This window comes from Chiloscyllium plagiosum, unplaced genomic scaffold, assembly GCF_037043375.1.
Source record: "Chiloscyllium plagiosum isolate Xiang-an unplaced genomic scaffold, Cpla_swu_hap1 HiC_scaffold_42, whole genome shotgun sequence".
NCBI classification, from domain to species: Eukaryota; Metazoa; Chordata; class Chondrichthyes; order Orectolobiformes; family Hemiscylliidae; genus Chiloscyllium; species Chiloscyllium plagiosum.
In genome coordinates, this window is record NW_028270180.1 from 89,610,358 (window position 1) to 89,629,737 (window position 19,380).

At 42.9% G+C, this 19,380-nt stretch overlaps 2 long non-coding RNA genes across 2 annotated transcripts in view; both read right to left on the reverse strand.

Annotated features, from left to right (window-relative positions):
• Positions 1-19,380, reverse strand: part of LOC148137979 (uncharacterized) — a 658,828-nt gene that overhangs the window by 376,884 nt on the left and 262,564 nt on the right. The window lies entirely within an intron of this gene.
• Positions 16,486-19,380, reverse strand: part of LOC148137987 (uncharacterized) — a 30,594-nt gene continuing 27,699 nt past the window's right edge. Inside the window, exon 3 of the long non-coding RNA XR_015754120.1 lies at positions 16,486-17,447. This is a non-coding gene — a long non-coding RNA (uncharacterized LOC148137987). The remainder of the gene's footprint in view (positions 17,448-19,380) is intronic.

Below are 19,380 nucleotides of genomic sequence, written 5' to 3' on the forward strand. Positions count from 1 at the left end.
AAGTCTGAATTCTCTGCACAGATGCTGCCAGACCTTTGATCTTTGTTACTGGTTTACGAAATCTGCAATTCTCTTGACTTTCTTATGTGTATCATTGACAGCCACGGTTGAGGTGCTGGAAGACAGGAAGACAGCTAATGTTATTATTTGTAACAAGGCTGCAAGGAAAAGCCAGGGAACTGCAGTCCAGTGTGTTTGATGTCAAGCGTGGTTAAGTCTTTGTAGGAGATTCTGAGAGGCAGGATTTACATGCATTTGGAAAGGCAAGCACTGATTAGGGATATTCAGCACGACCTTGTGTCTGGGAATCCACGTCTCACAAACTAGATTGCAGTTTTGAAGAGTTGACGAAAAAAATAGATTAAGGTAAAGCAGCATACGTTGTCTAAGTGAGGAAATAGTGAGGACCAACAGGTTTCACATGGTAGCCTGTTTAAGTAGGTTACATCACAGGGGATCAGGGAGAGCTATCCAATTAGATACAAAATTGGCTTGACAGTAGGAGGTAGATGGTGCTGGGAGAGATTTGTTGTTCCAATTGGAGGCCTGTGACCAGTGGTTGCCACAAGGACCAGGCACTGCTGTTCATTGTTTTTGTAAATGATTCGGATCATAATATAAGAACCATGGATAGTACGTTCGTAGATGAAACCCCAAAATTGGTGTTAATAGTGAACAGTGAAGAAGGTTATCTTGGAGAACAATAAGATCTTGATCAACTGGGAAAGTGGGCTGATGATTGGCAGATAGAGCTTCATGCAGATAAATGTGAGGTGTTGCATTTTGTTCGACAAGGCAGGACAGGATTCATACAGTTGACGGTAGGGCATTGGGGTGTCCTGTCAAACAGAGAGATCCAGGGTGCAGGTACATAGTTCTGTGCAAGTGGAGTCACAGGTATACATGGTGGTGAAGAAGGCGTTAGGCACGCTTACCTTCATCGGTCAGAGCATTGATTATCGGAATTGGGATAGCATGTTATAACTGTACAAGAGAATGGTAAGGCCACGCTTGGGTACCGAGTACAATTCTTGTCGCCGTGCTAAAGGAAGGATGTTATAAACTGGAAAGGGGACAAAATATTTTAAATGGTGTGAGGGAGATTGGAGGTTTTGCGGTATATGGATAGGCTGTGGTTTTGTTCCTTTTGCGTAGGAGGCTGAGGGGTGACCTTATTGAGCTTTATAAAATCATGAGGGGCATGGATAGGATGAATAGCCAAAGTCTTTTCCCCAGGGTGGAGGTGCCCAAATTCTGAGAGGTTAGGTTTAAGTTGAGAGGGAAGAGATTTAAATGAAATCTAACGGCAGCTGTTTCTCACAGCGAGTGGTGCGTACATGTAGCAAGCTGTCAGAGGAAGTGATATTAATGAGTGCAATTAGAACAATTGAAAGGCAATTTGATGTATATATGAATAGGCAAGTCTTGGAGGGGTAAGTACCAAAAGCAGAAAACTAGAACTCGTTCAGTTTAGGAAACCTCGTGAGCATGGATGAGTTGGATCAAAGGCTCTGTTTTCATATTGTATGAGGGTAAGAGTCTATTAATTCTTTATTGCCCTCAATTCATTTCCAAGACAAAAATCCTCTGTAAATAATTTCAGTGATATAAATCTCTGAACTTTCTTAAATACAGAATTCCTGACATTCATGTGGTGCTGTAGATCACAGCAGCAACATCAACAGAAGCAGCATTATATTCAAGCGCAATCTGTAACTTTTTGAATGGGATAATCCCTCAGTCTAGCACTACCACCAAGCTGACAACTCTGACATCTTCACTGGCAATGCGGAAAATTACTCAGCTGTCTCCAGTTCCCAAAGAGAGGAATAGTTGCAATCTGACCAATTACCACACCCTCAGTGCCATCACAAAAGGCAAATTAGTGGTCATCTTTCTGACAGAGCTGTCAAGCAGCACAGAAATAAACTGCTGAGTGTGGTTTCCGATAGGTCCCCATGTGGAGATGGCGCTGTTGTGGAAATGGCGCTGGATTACTAATCCAGATCAGGTTAATGCACTGGCAGCTGGTGGAAGTTAAAAATAATTTTTTAAATATCGAGCAGTAAAATCTGGTTCCAGTAATACCAATGTTGATTGTACACATCAATTTCCTTCCCCAATGTACTTTCAGGAAGTGAATCTCCCGTGTTTTCCTTGTCTGTCCTAAAAGTGACTCCAGATACACAGACATGTGATAAACTCTTCAATGATCTTGTAAACGGTCAAGCAAGGCACTCAAATATATCAAACAGCTCGAGGTTTGGATGGATAAAACCGACACAAAACTCGATATCGGTAAAGGGAATGGGAAAAACATTGTGTTGACACTGCAGAGATCTCCTTCCTCACACCTGAGAGCATGTGAGAGCTGTACTCCAGCTGTCTCCTGATTCTTTTAGTGTCCGGAAATCCTTATTTATATTTAGTGTCCTGGCATCCTCAGGACCTTCTCCCTTATGTGGGAGAGAACGCCCCAGGTTCACCAGTCTCGGAATACGGACATTTATTCTCATCTCAATGCAGTGTGACCTGCGCATACCTAATACTGTTGCCCATTGTTTTTGACGTCTGGGCCAGGGGAATTATCATCCCTGCTTCCAATCTGTCTCGCCCTGTCACAGTTTTATTTTTGTCACTGAGATCTTCACTCATTTTCCTAAAGCCCATGGAATACAGGTCAAATCATCCCAGAAATTAGTCTGGTCATCATTCACTATACTTCCTCAATGTTAGGTTTGTCTTTTATTAAGTAAGGAAACCAGACCTGCACACAATACAGCACAATGTTCGAGATGGGATCTCGCCAAGGCCCTGTACAGCTGCAGTCAGATACCCTTATTCCTGTACTCAAAATTCCCAGAAATAAAGGTCAATACATCATTTTTCTTCCTAACTGCTTTCTGTCCTGCAATATTGCTTTCAATGACTGGTGTACAAGGAGATCGAAATGCTTTTCAATATTACAGCTACCCACTTGGTGGGTCTGCGTACAGTGGGCAGCATGCCAATGCTATTCCCACTATTGACTTCTAGGTTCAGAACTTACGGCCCTGCATGAACATTGGAGGTCTGCAGAGAAGAAACAAAGTAAGAACATAAATCCCTTTAAAGATCTACATGTTTCAACTAATCACTTTTCAAATGATAGGTTGCTGTTCCACTGTTCCCACAAAAGTACATACCATCACACCCACCCCATTGCTCTCCATCTGCCACGTATTTGCCTATTCACCCCACTTGCCTCAACCACCTTGGAGCTTTTTCACATCCTCCTCCCGCACTGACAATCCAACCTCTTTTACTGCTATCAGCACGTTTCGAACTATTGCATTTGCGTCCCTTAACTAAACGTTTGACATGCATTTGAAATCGTTGGGGCCTAAGCATCAATCCCTGCGACACCCAATTATCCTTGGACTTCAAAACAGAATGTTTTATTCCTGTTAATTGTTTCCTGTCAGCTGTCCTATTCTAAAACCATGTTCATATTTTAACCCCAATCCTGTAATATTTGACTTTGCAGACTAGGCCAGAGTCTTTACCAAGATCTTTCTGAAAATCCAAATGAATTGCATCCATTGCTTCTCCGTATGTAGCAACCAGTCAGTTTCTTAAGTATGATTTCCATTTCATGTAGAGCTATTGCATAAGAACTAGGAGCATCAATAAGATCATGGCTGATCATTTCATGGCATCAGCTCCATTTACCCACCCCTTCACCATAACTCTTTGTTCCTTTACTGCGCAGAAAAATCTATCTGACATTTAAAGGCATTCAATGATAAAGCTTCAACTATTTCACTGGGCAGGGGATTCCACAGATTCACAACCTTCTTGGTCAAGAAGTTCCTTCTCAATTCAATCCTAAATCTGCTCCATCTAATTTTGAGATTTTGTCCTCTTAGCCTATTCTCACCTTCTACTGGAAACATCCTCTCTCTTTTTATCTTATCTATTCCCTTTATAATTTACCTGTTTCTACCAGATTGTCCTTCATTCTTTAAAATTCCATATAATTATACTCTACTTAGTCTCTCCTCATAAGCCAACTGCCTCAACTCAGGAACCAACCTAGCGAACCTCCTCTTCATCTGTAGTGCCAGGACGTACTTTCTCAAGTCGTGAGACCAACACTGCACACAGTATTGCAGGTGTGACCTCCAAGCACCCTGTACAACTGCAACATAACCTCCCTGTGGTTAAACTCAATCATTTTCGCAATTAAGAACAAAATTCCATTTGCCTTGTTAATTACCTGCTACACCTGCAGAGCAACTTCTGTGATTCATACACAAGGACATCCAGCTCCCTCTGCACAGACGCATGATGCATTTTACCATGCAAATAATAGCCTTTTTTTTTACTGTTATTTCTACCAAAATGGATGAATCCTATTTATTATAATTGTATTCCTTCTGCCAGACCTTTGCCCACTCACTTAAATTATTTTTATATCTTTGAAAAGTTTATCAGTCCTCTGCACATTTGCTCTGCCACTCATTTCCGTATCATTCTACAATCTTTGAGATATTACATGCGGTCACCAACTCCAAATCGTCCATCTAAGCTGTGAATAATTGCGGTTCCAGCACTGATCCCAGAGGCACACAACTAGTCAACAACCAGAAACTCACGCATGTATTCCCACTCTCTGCTTCCTGTTAGTTAAACAATCCTCTACCCAAGTGAATACATTACCCGTAACGCCACACATCTTTACCTTATGCAGCAGCTTTTTTGGCGGCTTTGTGTCGAGTGACTTTTGTAAATCTTGGTACACGAAACTACTGAGACCCCATGGTCATAATGGCTTCATAGCTTTCCAGTAAATTAGTTAATCATGACCTGCCTTTCATGAACTGATGCTGTGTCTGTCCAACTGAACAATTTTTATCCAGATGAATTGCTATTTTTTCTTTGATTACAGTTTGAAGTATTTTCCCCACTCTACATGTTAGGCTAATTGGTCTATAATTCTCACTTTTTTTCTACCACTTTAAACAATGGTGTCTGATTTCCTGTTTTGTGCTCTGCTGGAACTGTACCAGTGTCCAGTGAAGTTAGAAAACAAATGTATTTGCTATTTCTTCCACCACCTCTGTTAGTACACTGGGATGCATTCCATCAGGAGAAAGTGAGGACTGCAGATGCTGGGTATCAGAGCTTAAAAATGTGTTGCTGGAGGGCTTATGCCCGAAACGTCGATTCTCCTTCTCCTTTGATGCTGACTGACCTGCTGTGCTTTTCTAGCAACACATTTGTAAGCTGCATTCCATCAGGGCCAGGAGGCTTATCGAACTTTAGATCCGTGAACTTGCCCAACACTATCTTTCTCATGGGAATGGCTGTTTTCAGGTCCTCACCTACCTTCCTCTCTTTGACAATTCTGGCATGTTATTAGTGCCCTTCACTGTGAAAACCGACTAAATATCTATTCAATTCTTCGGCCATTTCCTCACTAAATCCCCCTTTTCACACTCTCAAGGACCAATGCTTACCATAGCCATTCTTTTCACTTTATATATTTTTAGAATCTTTTGATATCTGTCTGTATATTCTGAGGCAGTTTGCTCTCATAATCTATCCATCTTATAGAGTCATAGAATCATAGAGATGTACAGCATGGAAACAGACCCTTCGGTCCAACCCGTTCATGCCGACCAGACATCCCAACCCAATCTAGTCCCACCTGCCAGCACCCGGCCCATATCCCTCCAAACTCTTCCTATTCATATACCCATCCAAATGCCTCTTAAATGTTTCAATTGTACCAGCCTCCACCACATCCTCTGGCAGCTCATTCCATACACGTACTTTTATGTTTCTTGACAGTTTATTTTTGTTGCTTTCTTTTCAACTTTATAGCTTTCCCAATCGTCTAGTTTCCCACTGGTCTTTGCCATTGTTTATGACAATAATTTTATTTTGATAGTGTCCCTCATTTCATGAGACATCCATGGCAGATCATACTTTTCCTACAGTCCTTCCATTTCACTGTTATATGCTGTTGCTACCCATTTGCAAAAAAAAAAAAACTGCTTGGAAAGCCAGCCACTGTTCATCAATGGTTCTACCTTAAAGTCTTTGCTTCCAGCCAACCTTAGTCAACTCCTCCCTCATCCTATTGTTGTCTCCTTTTTCCAGCTCAAGACCCTGGTGTTGGACTTTATCTTCTCACCTTCCATCTGTATTGTAAATTCAACCATACTTTCAGTCCCAATAATTTCTCCCAAAGCATTCATTTACTAATTTCATTCTTTTTCTCTCGAGACTTACGCTTTCCAGTCTTGCTGGGAAGATTTGATTTGTTTGGTTTGTTTCCTTCTGTGAAGACAGAACGAAAGTAATTGCTTCATAGTTCTGCTATTGCCTGCTCTCTATTCTCCTTCCTCTGAGTTCAGACTGTAACGAAGCTGCACTTGTTTTCTCTAACCTTTTCCATTGACAGCTCACTCTTATAATTCTTGTTAATATTCTCTTCAGAAACCCTCCAATTCATGTCCACACCATACAATCTTCGGAGCATAGTCTTTGTACCGTCAGACATACAGCACGGTCTACACTCGTCCCACTCTCCTACATGAGGCCTGTAGCCGGGAATGTTATGAAACTTCAAGAGCTCATCCAAGTCTTTTTTAGCTGTTATGTGGTTACCATAAAAGCTCCCCTCTCAGGAAGTATATTCCAGAACCCAACACCATCTGGATGAAAAACAATCCTCAAATCCTCAAACCCTTCACTTGAAAAGTGTGTTTCCCTGGTTTTGCCCCTTTGACTAAAAGGAAGAGTTGCTGTCTATCCACTCTGTCTATGCCCTTCGTAATCTATTCCTTCTGAATCACCCCCCCCCCAGTCTTCTCTGCTCCAAAGTAAACAAATCAAGCTTTTCCAGCTTCTCTCCACAGGTGACATGCTCCAACCCAGGGAACATCCTGGGGAATCTCTTCTGCACCCCTCCAGTGGAACCACATCCTCCCTGTAATGTGGCTCCAAGAACTCCATACAGTATTCTACCTTGGCCGAACTAAAGTCCTGTATAGCTCCAATGATCTGTGTTCCGATGAGTAAAGGCTATTTACGATTCCCAATGCCTTCTTAACTCAACTATTACCCTGGCCAGTCACATTCAGGGATGTGTGGAGAAGCACCCACTGAGCTTCCTAGTGTGCTGCCATTCATTGAGTACTCCCTTGTCTGATTCCTTCTCCCAAATTGCATCACCTCATATTTATCAGGGTTACATTCCATCTGCCATTGATCTGCCCATCTGACTATTCCATCTGTATCTTCCTGTAACATAAGGCCTTCCACTTCACTGCCAACTACCAAGCCAATCTTTGTGTGAAAGATAGACTGATTTATCACACACACCCCACTCCCTCCACATTCACATCTACATCGTTTATGAAATACACAAATAATAAGGGATACAGCACTGATCCCTGGGGTACGCCAGGGGACACTGGTCTCCAGTCACACAAACAACCTTCTCCCACCACCCTCTTTCTCCTGACTCTAAGACAATTTGATTTTCATCTACCTAGTTATTGTACTTTCTTTATCAGTTTTGCATGTGAGGCTTTGTCAAAGGTGTTGGTCAAAACGAAAACATATAAACGACCTCCTCGAAAAAATTCAATAAAATTCGTTCGGCATGATCACCCTCTCATAACTTCATGCTGTCGATCCCTGATCAAACATTGCCTCTCTCAATGAAGATCAATTGTCTCCTTCCCTGTTTTCCCCAATAGTTTCCCTGACACTGATCTGATACTCACTGATCTATTGTTCCCTGGTCTACCTGCACCAACACCTCCTGTAAAGGGTGCTCTCTATTACTCTGGCAACTCCCCTGTTACGAGATTCTACTTAAACATTTGAGTCAGGGCATTTCCTCCCTTGTCTCCCACTGCAGCTGTGATACAACTCTTCCAGACCTGAGGACTTGTCCAATTTTATATCAGCCAAAACCATCATTTCCTGCTCGCATCTTATATCAATCTGCTCAAGAGCTTCCCAGTCCAGTCTTCTTGAAATATGTACTTGCCTCCTTCTTCTCCCAAGTAAAACAGATGTGAAGATCTCATGTCACAATCTAGCAATCTTCTCCAGCTTCACACACAGATTGCTCCCTCGGTGTATAATGGGCCCTAATTATTCCCTGGTTATTCTACTCTGCTTGATGTCCTTGTGGAATACCTTGGGACTCTCGCTAATATTGCTCTCACTTGTCAATGCCCATGTTCGTCACTCCACTTTGTGTGATTTTTTAAAGTTTCATTTCGATCACCTCTCATTCTCTGAACTTCTCTGGAACACAGGCAGTGTTCCCTGATCAGACAATCTTGCCATCTGAGGCATTAATCTCGAGAATGTCCTTACAGACCTAACAGTGTTTGTATGAATAAAAGGCATTAAATCATTTTAATGTACTTCTCAAATTCACTGAAGCCAATTTTATCCTCGCATCTTAATGGCTTGCATGACTCAGACATGTACCATTAATATAAGAAAAAAAACTGCTTTGTATTCAGGTGTCACTTAAATTCAAAATATTAAGGTCACTGTTCCCAAATGCTCCTTTACAACAAAGTCTTCGACTAGCTGTTCTGATCACACATCATCAATTCCAGAACAACCTGATCTCTAGCTCGGTGTTCAATGTATCGTTAAAGCAACCGACCTCATGGACTCTCGTGAAATCCTTTTTCCCAGCATTAACATTCACTTGGGTTAACACTCTTTAGATGTAACTTGAAGCTGCCCATTATTACTGCCATACCCACAAAGTTGTATGTCTAATTTCCGGTTTTGGACAATACCCAATATTTGTATCACAATTTTGACTTTGATATATAACTCTGATAAATGTTTGCTTCTCCTTGCTGTTTCTGAGCTCCCCTTACCAGATTCTGTGGAATCTGCGTGACATGTGCTCTGGCGAGGTTCTTGGTAGATTCAGGTGAGATGTTTGGTGAGGCATATCTTAACATTGATATCATCTCGCCACACCTTACCTGTTCTTCTCAAGTGTCATTGTGACGTTATCACCAGATCTGCCGTTATTCTGGTGGAGTAGAGAAGGACAATGATCTTTCAACAAAGCTGTGCACTTGCCAGAGAGCTGAGACTGCTCTAACCTTCGTGGGAACCTTACAGCAGGCTGGTAAAGTGCTGCTGCTGCTGTACAGTGTCTTAGCAAAATCACATCTGAAGCAGTGCACACAGATTTAATCTCCTCACTAAGGAAGGGATGTTGGAATAAATTCAATGATTGTTCACACAACTGACTTCTGCAACAAAGGTGTTAATCAAAAAATCCCTGCAGTGTGGAAGCAGGCCATTTGGCCCATCGAATCCACCCTGATCCTCCGAACACCATCCCATTCAATCCCCACGACCCACCCCACCCAATCGTTATAACCTGGCATTTTCCAAGACTGATGCCCCTAGCCTCCACATCCCCGAATATTATGGGTAATTTAGCTTGGCCAATGCACCTAACTTGTACATCTTGGGACTGTGGGAGGAAACTGGAAACTGAAATTGAACTGAGATCTCTGGTACAGTGAGGCAGCAGTGCTAACCACTGAGCTACCCAGTGTGGGCAACACAACTTTCCTAAATATTTCAGCCCTTGAAAAGTGATATTTGACCAGGGAGACTTCCTAAGTCCCCAAACCTATCATTGAGCAACAGGAGGTGGACATTGAGATCTTGAGCGGCTTGGTCAGAAACAGGAGCAGGACATGCAAGTCCATTGAGACTATAATGTCGGAACAGCAGGAGGACATTCAGCAAAGCGGGTGTGTAAAGCAGAAACAGAATGAGCCCAAACAGCCACTCATGCCTCTTATACAGCAATTCGAGCAGATCTTTTACAGCCTTGTGCCTGTTACACAGGAATTGTGAAAGGGAACATAGAGGTTATAGAAAAGGAAGGACTTCGAATAACCAGCTTCACTGGGAGATTAAAAGTAGTGAGAAAAATATTGGGATTGAAAACATTTTTTTAGAATCCGTTATGAAGGAATTACTAACAGGATATTTCCAAAATCAAGCCACATTCCAGCACAGTCAACATAGTTTTATGAAGGATTTATCATGTTTGAATGATTTGACTAACTTTCTTTAAAAAAAAGCCGTTACAAGCAAGGTTGATAAGGGGATCATATAGATGTATTATATCTGGACTTCCAGACATCAGTGCGTAACGTGCCTCGCAAGATATTAATATGGAAGACAAGGACACATGGGGTTAGGAACAACTTACTTGCCAGGGGAGAGGATTAGCTAACCAGTAAAAACCATGATATGGAGTCGCTGGTTTTGGACTGGTTTGGACAAGGTCAAAAATCAAACGACACCAGGATAGAGTCCAATGGGTTTCTTTGTGAACATAAGGTTTCATTGCGCTGCTCCTTCATCAGGTGTAAGAGGGAGGAAGACATTAAACACAGAAGTTATAAGAAAAGATCAAAGGGTTGTGCAACTTATGCACATGAATTGTACACACCTAAGATGCTCTTAAATACTTCATCAGTTAGAATGGAGATGCAAATTTGATTGATTAATATGCAAATCACATAATTTATTTCAAGCCAATCCTGGAAATAACTTCAAATAAATGAATTAACACTTGCGGTCAGACAATGTATTCCAAGTGAGAGACCTTGTTTGGACGCTGTCTGTGTCTTCATCTGGAGTCAGACTGGTTTTATTTACAAAGTAGGAGTTTGTAAAATATCACATTGACTGACTGTCTACAAATTGTATGTTTTTGGAACAAAATAAAATGCACCTGCAAATACAAATGGGCAAATGCAAATTCACCACGCAGATTTATATGTGCGTATGTGTGTGTGCGTATGTAAGAGAGAAGGGCGTGTCTGTGTGAATGGAGGGAGAGAGAGAGAGAGAGACTCTATGTACGTGAGAGAGTGAGGAGGAGTGTGTGTATGTGAGTGCGGGAGGGAGAGAGTGCATGCGTGCGTGTGAGAGAATGGAGTGCACGTGTGTGCATGTGAGAGAGGGAGAGTGTGTGTGGAGCAAATAGGGAGAGTGTGCATCAGTGTATGTAACGGGAGAATGAGAGTATGTGCTTGTCCAGGCGAAAACACAGACAGATACAGCAAATCCCTTTCCCCATTCACACTCACTGCGTGGTTTCAGAGCTTCGCTTCTCTGCAGCCTTTGCTCCATTTGTTGTTCATGTTACAGACCCAGATGCAGTAACTACAGTCCCCATGCTCCATCCAGAGTTGGGTCAGCAAATCCTCAGGTCTCCCTGTATGTCTGACGCAGCTCACAGCACAACCTCCAGCAAACCATCCCCAGCCACCCCACTAGCTTTTCAATAACAGGAGTCAGTCAGAAGCCCCTCAGCTCCAAGTTAGATGTCTGTTCCTTTACAATTATATTCCAGGATTTTCCTCGTGTTAATGACGGCACGATCAACTGAGAGAGACAAACAGAGGCGTTCCGTGAGCAGGCGCATACCAAGTTTCAAACACGTGAGTCAAAGCTGCTGGAACACCCCTGTCCATAGAGAACCACATGGGACACAACGGGAAGTGAACAACAGCCTGACACATACCATTTCACTGTTTCTGAGCTTCACAATGCCAGCAATCGATACAGGAGGGAGTCAAAAACTAAGGCCACGGAAAGATACAGAAAAAAAAACAAATAACTTATTAACTGATAACTTGCTGAAAATATGGATAAGGAGATGGGGGGATTGGAATAACTGGATAAATGAGACAACAGTGGGCCAATTCACAAGAATGCAAACAAAGAATAAAGACATTGCCAGATCTGCTGGAATGGTCCATTGCCTCAAATTCTGAATCTGCTTCACAAAACCAGCCCAGGCATCATAAATTGGGGTAAGGTAACGTCTAAAATGGAGAGCTGTACAGGCCGTGCTAGAGGATTACTCCATAAACCGGACTATCTGCACAATATGGGGAGCATTGTAAACCTTTTCCAGGATATTGCTACTCTCTACCACCACCCTCTGCCTCCTACCTTTGAGCCAGTTTTGCATCCAAATGACTTTGATTTGATATGAACCAACCTTGTTAAACAGATGACCATGCACAATGTTATTCAATGCCTTACTGAAGTCCACATCGACAATGTACACCACTCTATCTTAATTAATCTTTTTAATCGCTTCTTCAAAAAAAATCTGTCAAGTCATCGAGACGCAATATTGTTTGCACAAAGTTATGTTGGCTATCCCTAATCAGTCGGTACCTTTCAAATTGCATGAAAATCTGATAACTCATAATCCCTTCCAACAATTTACCCACCACTGACGTCAGGGTCACTAGCTTTTCCTTATTACCCTTCTAAATTCTTTAAGTAGTGGCACCACGTTACCCAACCTCCAGTCTTCCAGCACTTTACCTGTGGCTATTGATGATAGCAAGGGGCCTGGCAATCACTTCCATAGCTTCCCACAGAGTTTTAGCTTACATCCAATAAAATCCAGGACATTTTCCTCCCTTTGTATGTTTTAAGACCTCCAGCAGCTCCTCTGTACTGCAGACACTTTCCTAGATGTCACTACTATTTTCCCAAGTTCTCTAACTTCTATATTCTCCTGCACAGTAAATACTGATACAAAATATTCGTTCAGTATCTCCCCCATTCACTGTGGTTCTGCACATGGGCAGTCTTGCTCATCTTTAAGGATGTCCTATTCTCTCCACAGTTACTCTTTTGTCCTTGATGCATTTGTAGAATTCCTTTGGATTCTCCTTAACTCTATTTGCCAAAGTTATCACATGTCCCTTTTTATGCTCGCAATTTCCCTCTTAAGTATACTCTTGTTGCCTTCAGAATCTTCTAGTGATTCACTTTAAATCAGTAATTAATAGGCTAATGATGACCATTCCGATTGTCGGAAAAATCCATCTCATTCACTGACACCCTTTAAGGAAACAAACTGCCATTCTTCCCTGATCTGGCCTACAAGTGACTCCAGACCCAGAGCAATGTGGCTGACTGCTAACTGCCCTCTGGGAAATTAGGGATGGGTTATAGATGCTTGCCTAGCCAGCGTCGCCCTCATCGTGTGAATAAATTAAGACGAAACACTCAATTCCTGCTGTCTATACCTGACATATGCTTCCCTTTTATCTGTGACCAGAACCTCAACTTCTCCAACCCTCCAGCATTCCTTACACGTACCAGCCTTACCCTTCACCCTAACAGGGACATAATGTCTCTGTACTCCTGACATCTCATTTTTGAAGGCTTCTCACTTCTCAACTGACCCCCTTTCTCTGCGAATATCTGTCCCAATCGACTTTGAACATTCTTAGTTAATATCATCAAAATTGGTTTTCAACAATTTAGAACTTTACGTTTTAGACTTGCTTCATCCCTTTGCATCTCGATTTTAAAACTGAAAGAATTATGATGACTTGCCATAAAGTGCTCTCCCACTGATACCAAAACCACCCCTCCCAATTGCCTTATTTCCCAAGTGTAAGGTGACGATTAGCTCCTTCTCTGTGATGGAGTGCATTGGTCAAGCAGCTGCAGCGTGGTAACTGGGATTGGGGTCAGCAGAGTCTTCGACTCATTGGTTTGAATGTAAAAATAATTTGTCTCAGTGCCATTTTCATTGAGTGTGACAGAGGGGTTCTCTGCACAAGGCTGTGCTAGTTTCCTGGTGCTATCTTATCGGACTCACCTCATTCGCTCCCCACCCCACGTGTCCCTCTCCTTCAATACCAGCCCGATTCTCCCACCCATCAAGGTTGAAGGTACTCACCATCACCCGCATGCCCCTTGATATTCCGTGATACTTGGCACTGGTGCCATCGTTAAAAGGCCAATAGGCACATGGTTGAGCTTTCTCAGGTTAGAGCTGCCCTGCACAGTTTACCCTGAGCAAGGCAGATAAGGGGCAATTGCACCACGGTTTGTCGACAGGGACACGGACGTCCTGGTGGATGGTCTAGTACAGGGGGACCATTCTCTTCCCAGAGGAGGCCACACCTCCAGACCCAGCGATCATGGTCTGGGCTCACCACCCAGCATGCAACACCTTCCCCTCGCTCTCTCTCTCACTCTCTTTCCCCTCTACTATAGCGCCTTCACTATTAGAGCCGCATGCATACAACACTGTTGACTGACTCCCTCTGGATACGTCACCATCTCCCAACCCCTCTCCCCACCTACACCACATCCTATTCCAGGAGAAACACCTCGGAATAGGATTGAAAGAGCGAAGCCGGGTGGTGGAGTGCCCGATATCCATCTCCACACCCCACCCCCACGCCCAATTTACCTGCGTGTCTGCATTTGACTCTGTGAGTATCTATACATAGGTGCAGGTCTGACAGTGTCTGTGGTGTTTAAAATGGCACAATCTCTCCCTCAGTTAGCCTCCCCACCCTACTGCAGTGACAGCGGCAGAGGGTGATAACCTTCGAAGATTCAGTCTGGGTGGGAGAGAGGGCAGCAGCTCACATCACCATCCAAACTGACAGCACCTTCAACACATACACCTCCCCCCACTCCCTCCCCACCCCAACACACACAAACAATGCTGATAGCTGGAGGGTTGCAAATATGCTTGGGCCTGTTAGAATGGAAATGCTCACCCCTGAGTGAACCATTTTGTCAGGAGATGAGGTGAATTTATTTCTCATTCTGTGACTTGCAATGCTTAAAATTTACGCGAGAAATTATTGAAAAGTCCCGAAAAAGGCCCAGTGGTGTTGGTAATGACGCAGAAACAACATTGCTTAGTATTAGACAAAACTGTTCTGTGCTTCCAAAGATATTATTTGAAAAATCAAACGGCCATGCAATTTGAGAGATTCACAGCAAAGGATTTATTATCTTCTCAGTGAGTTAAAAACTGTGTCACTGATGCAGTGGTGTGGGCAGGCCAGCAGAGGGAGGTATTATAAGAATCTAATCATAAAAGTCAGTGGTTTGCACTGGTGCCTCATGGTGCCAGGCACCTATGCTCGATTCCACCCTCGGGCGACTGTCTGTGTGGAGTTTCACATTCTCGCCGTGTTTGCCTGGGTTTCCACCGGGTGCTCTGGTTTCCACCCACAGTCCAACGATGTGGATATTAGGTGAATTGTCCATGCTAAATTGTCCATAGTGCCCAGGGATGTGTTAGTTAGGGGCGTTAATCAGGGGTAAACGTAGGATAGTAGGGAATTGGGTCTGGGTGGGTAACTCTTCGACGGGTCAGTGTGGATGCGCTGGGCCAAAGGGCCTGTTTCCACACTGTAGCGATTCTGTGAACTCTATGAACAACAGGGACAGACAGAGACCGAGGGGGAGGGAGGCTTTGATTCCAATTTCAATCTATTTACTTCAAAAACAACATTGCATAGCGATGCAGACAGACATACACACAAATTGAGATACTGACGCTAACACACATATCACATGCACACAGAGATACGCACGTAGATATGGACATTTACATACAAACAGATGGACATAACCCTACATACAGGCACACACTGTCTTTAATACAGAGACATTTTTTTTTTAATTAATAAATTATCAATGGTCAGTCGGAGAAGGCAGGGGAATGGGATTCAGAAATAATTTAGCAGCGATCAAATGCCGTGGCCGACAAGATGGGCTGAATGGTCTAATTCTGCTGCAGGGTTCATTGCTCATTTGATCTTGTGGTGCCTGGGATTGTCTTTCCACGAGGCCAGTGGAGGCTGAATTGGCTACGTATTTGATTTTGGAGAGTTAATAGGAATGTGGACAGGTTTGAGGGGCTGTGTGGTTGATATCTGTTCCTAATTGTCGACTCCTCATATATCAAAAAGGTGGTGATTGGTTTGAGGGGAACACATGTTTAGAATAAGGGCATTCCCATTTCTGACTGAGACAGAGATGTTTGTTTCTCTTTCGGGTTGTGTGATCTGTAGTGTTCTCGTGCCCAAGGAGCAGTGAAGACTGGGTTACTGAAAAAACTCAAGGTCGAGTTCCATAGATCTTTGATGAACAAGATAATCCATATTTATTCGGAACAGACAGGAAGGGGATGTTTAGTTACAATCACATCAATAATACACATTCTGAATGGTGCAGCAGGTGCGAGGGGCTGAATGGCCAGCTGTTGCTTCTAACCCATCTGTTGTTCTCTCAAGCGCTCCGTAATCTTACAGGGGTAAAGAAAGATCTCATTCAGCCAGTCAGCATAATTATAATGAGACAGGAGGAGACCATTCTGCCCTCTATGGATTTATTGAATAGATTGAAGTCATTCAGCCCGCTAGGTACATTACACAGTGTAAGATGAGGCCATCCAACCTTTCCAGCCTTCTGCCCAGCAACAAGGGAAACCCAGTTAACTATCTGGGAATAAACATTCGGGATAGATGATTATTTTCAGGTTGTAAAGTTGTAACTTGGTGGAGTGTCTCAGGGATCAGAGTAAGATTATCAAGTATTTACAATCTAAACCAATGACTTGGATGAGAGGACTGATTGGCTTGGAGCTCAATTAGCTCATTCACCAAGATAGTCATTTAACTGGACATGGAGACTCTGCAATGGGATACAGACACGAACAAATCTTTGGCAGAAAACAGTGTAATGTGGGTAAAGGGAAGTCAGTGTTGTGTTGAAAAGATAAAATAACAGTAACCTACTTAAATGGAGAAACATCAATGAACTCATTGGTATAGAGAGATCTGGACATCCTGGTGCATGAGCCACATAAAGCTAGTCAGCAGATTCAGCAAGTGATTAGGAAAGTGTAGCGAATGATGCTGTTTCATGCAAAGACAATTGGGTATGATCATCGGTATATTTTACTGTATGGATGGTACTACATCAGATTGAATATCTAGTCGGTGCAGATTAGCTGGACTGAAAGGTCTGTTTCCGTGCTGTATGAAGCTATGATTCCATCTGGCCTTCATTCTAGCAAAGAGTAAAGTGAAACATTTGTAAAAAGCTTCTAAACCAGTTGCATGTTTTTTCTTTCAGTTTAGGGTTTCATTACCACACACAAGATATCCGATGTAGTCTGAGCATTGCCTTATACAGAAATTAGGCAGACACATATAAACATGCCTTCAAATTATAAATTACAAATCATTTCAAAATGGAGCAGATAACAGGGATGGAGTCATGCAATCAGGGAAATGTTCAACCAGACCTGATATAGACCAGGTTGGTGTTTGGGTCACATTATTGCATGTTCCAGATCAGAGAGAGAGAAAATGTAACCTGTCGAAGAAGCAAACAGCCATTGCTCCATCTCTACTTGTACTTCTCTACAGCAACATATGAGAGCTGAAAACCAATCAGCCATCTTCTACGCTCTTTGAGGGTTCCTGCTGAGGATTCATTGGGATCTCTCCACTGACTGCAGCAAAGGGAATTCAGCCAAATCCAACTGTTCCAGGAAGAAACCCCAGTGCTAGCAGCTTCTGTAAGGCAGAATAACTTCAGACACAGAATAACAATTGAAACATTTTCAGTTTTGCTTTTGTCATGAAATTAAGTGTTGTTTGGACAAAGCTCTTCCGAACTAATATTCTGTACAGTTGCAATTTTTTCTCTTCTGCCTTCAGACGTGTGTGTGTGTGTGTGTGTGTTTCTGTCTCAGATTTATAGAAAATAAATGTTGATGTACATATTGTCAATGTCAAAATTGTATATCATTTATGTATCCATCGCAATTCGAGTAACGATGCTTTGGTTTTAGATTAGACATTTTTAGATTAGACCTATCTGACTTGTTCCTAACGCTGAACCTGATCCAGTCTGAGATGGATATCATTTTCAATATCACACACTTACACTGATAATTTGTTGTGATCTCTGGAGGAGTGGGACTAGAAACAGAAACAATGACTCTCTAACCTTGGTAGTTACAGGGATAAGGACGAATACTCAAAAGGCCATTTGAGTGGGAATTCTCGGTCCCACAGGTTTGTGGTACCTGTGTGTTTGCATTTACTCAAAGATGTGTTAGTTAAATATTTGACAGAAAAGTGACTCAAAGATAATGATCTGCAGTTGGGAACGTGGGATTGGAACCGCAACCTGATCAGTCACAATCTTAGTTCCTGCTGGGGCAGGGACCCACACCTGTTTCTCAGTTCTACTTTGCCCCATTCCATTCAATCCCTCAACCTGCTACTCAAGAGCAGTTGGAGACCACTTGCTCCTACTACCTGGTGCACAGAAACCGAGGTGACCATTCAGCCCTTGAATACAGTCAGACATGATTTGGTGTGCATTGGAAAACGTTCTTGCGAAAAGAGTGGGTGTTACTGTGGAACAGTCCCCTCCTCTCTCTTTACAGAAGTTCCCCTGGTTCCATTTATTGGTCATGTTGTAGATCTAGATTCAAAGTGAATAATGCCCCCAAACCGTATCCAGATAGTGATCACAAAATCCTCTGGTCTCTTTGACTTCAACAATCCTTCACATCCCTTCCAGAAAAATAACAACGATGAAACTTCCAATAACAGAATGCAAGAACATTAGTAGCAGGATAGGTCATTCAGCTCCTACAGCCTGCCTTTCCCTTTAATAGGGTCATGGCTGATCTGCTCTCGGCCCCAAATCCCGCAGGGCCTAACGTGTCAAACATCCATACATCCTGTCTTTCAAATATCTCAGTAATCTATCTCCCCTACCTCTTTGGAATAGAGACGTGCCGACGGTCACTCCCCTCTGTGAAAAGAAAACACATCGCACACATACAGCGTGACCTTTTGACATCAACTAAATATATGAACACTAGGAAAGAATGACTGGCCCTGATAACAAGGCAGTATTTGACTGATGATGGTATCAAGGAACCTGAAGAAAATGGAACTTAATGGATATTAGGAGGAATCTCCCCACCAGTTGGAGTGATTCAGCACAAAGAAGATGGCTGTGGTTCTTGGACATCCACCACCTCAGTCCCGGGACATCTCTGCGGGAAATCCACAGCCCAAGCTTTCTCAGTTTCTCCTCAATGTCTTCCGCCCCACCCCCCACCACCTCATCATAAGCTCAGAAGTGGGGAAAGTCAATGGAGATCACGCAATGTTCAGAATTATGTGTCCTCCCTCAGCACCTGTGTCCATATTCAGCAAGACCCGGGCATTATTCAGGCTTGTGCTGTTAAAAAGTCGGTAACATTCATGTAACAGTACTGCTGGACACTATGCATTACGACAGTAGAGGGAAGAGCTCATTCAGCACCTCAAGCTCGCTTCACAGAAATGTGAGGAGGTCATTCAGTCCATGAATACTACTGGATAAGAATAGCCCATTTAATCCCTCCTGCCTATTACATAGGAAGAGAAGGAGCCCAGTCAAACACATTGAGCTGTTAAACAGGAACAAGGGATTGCCTAATCA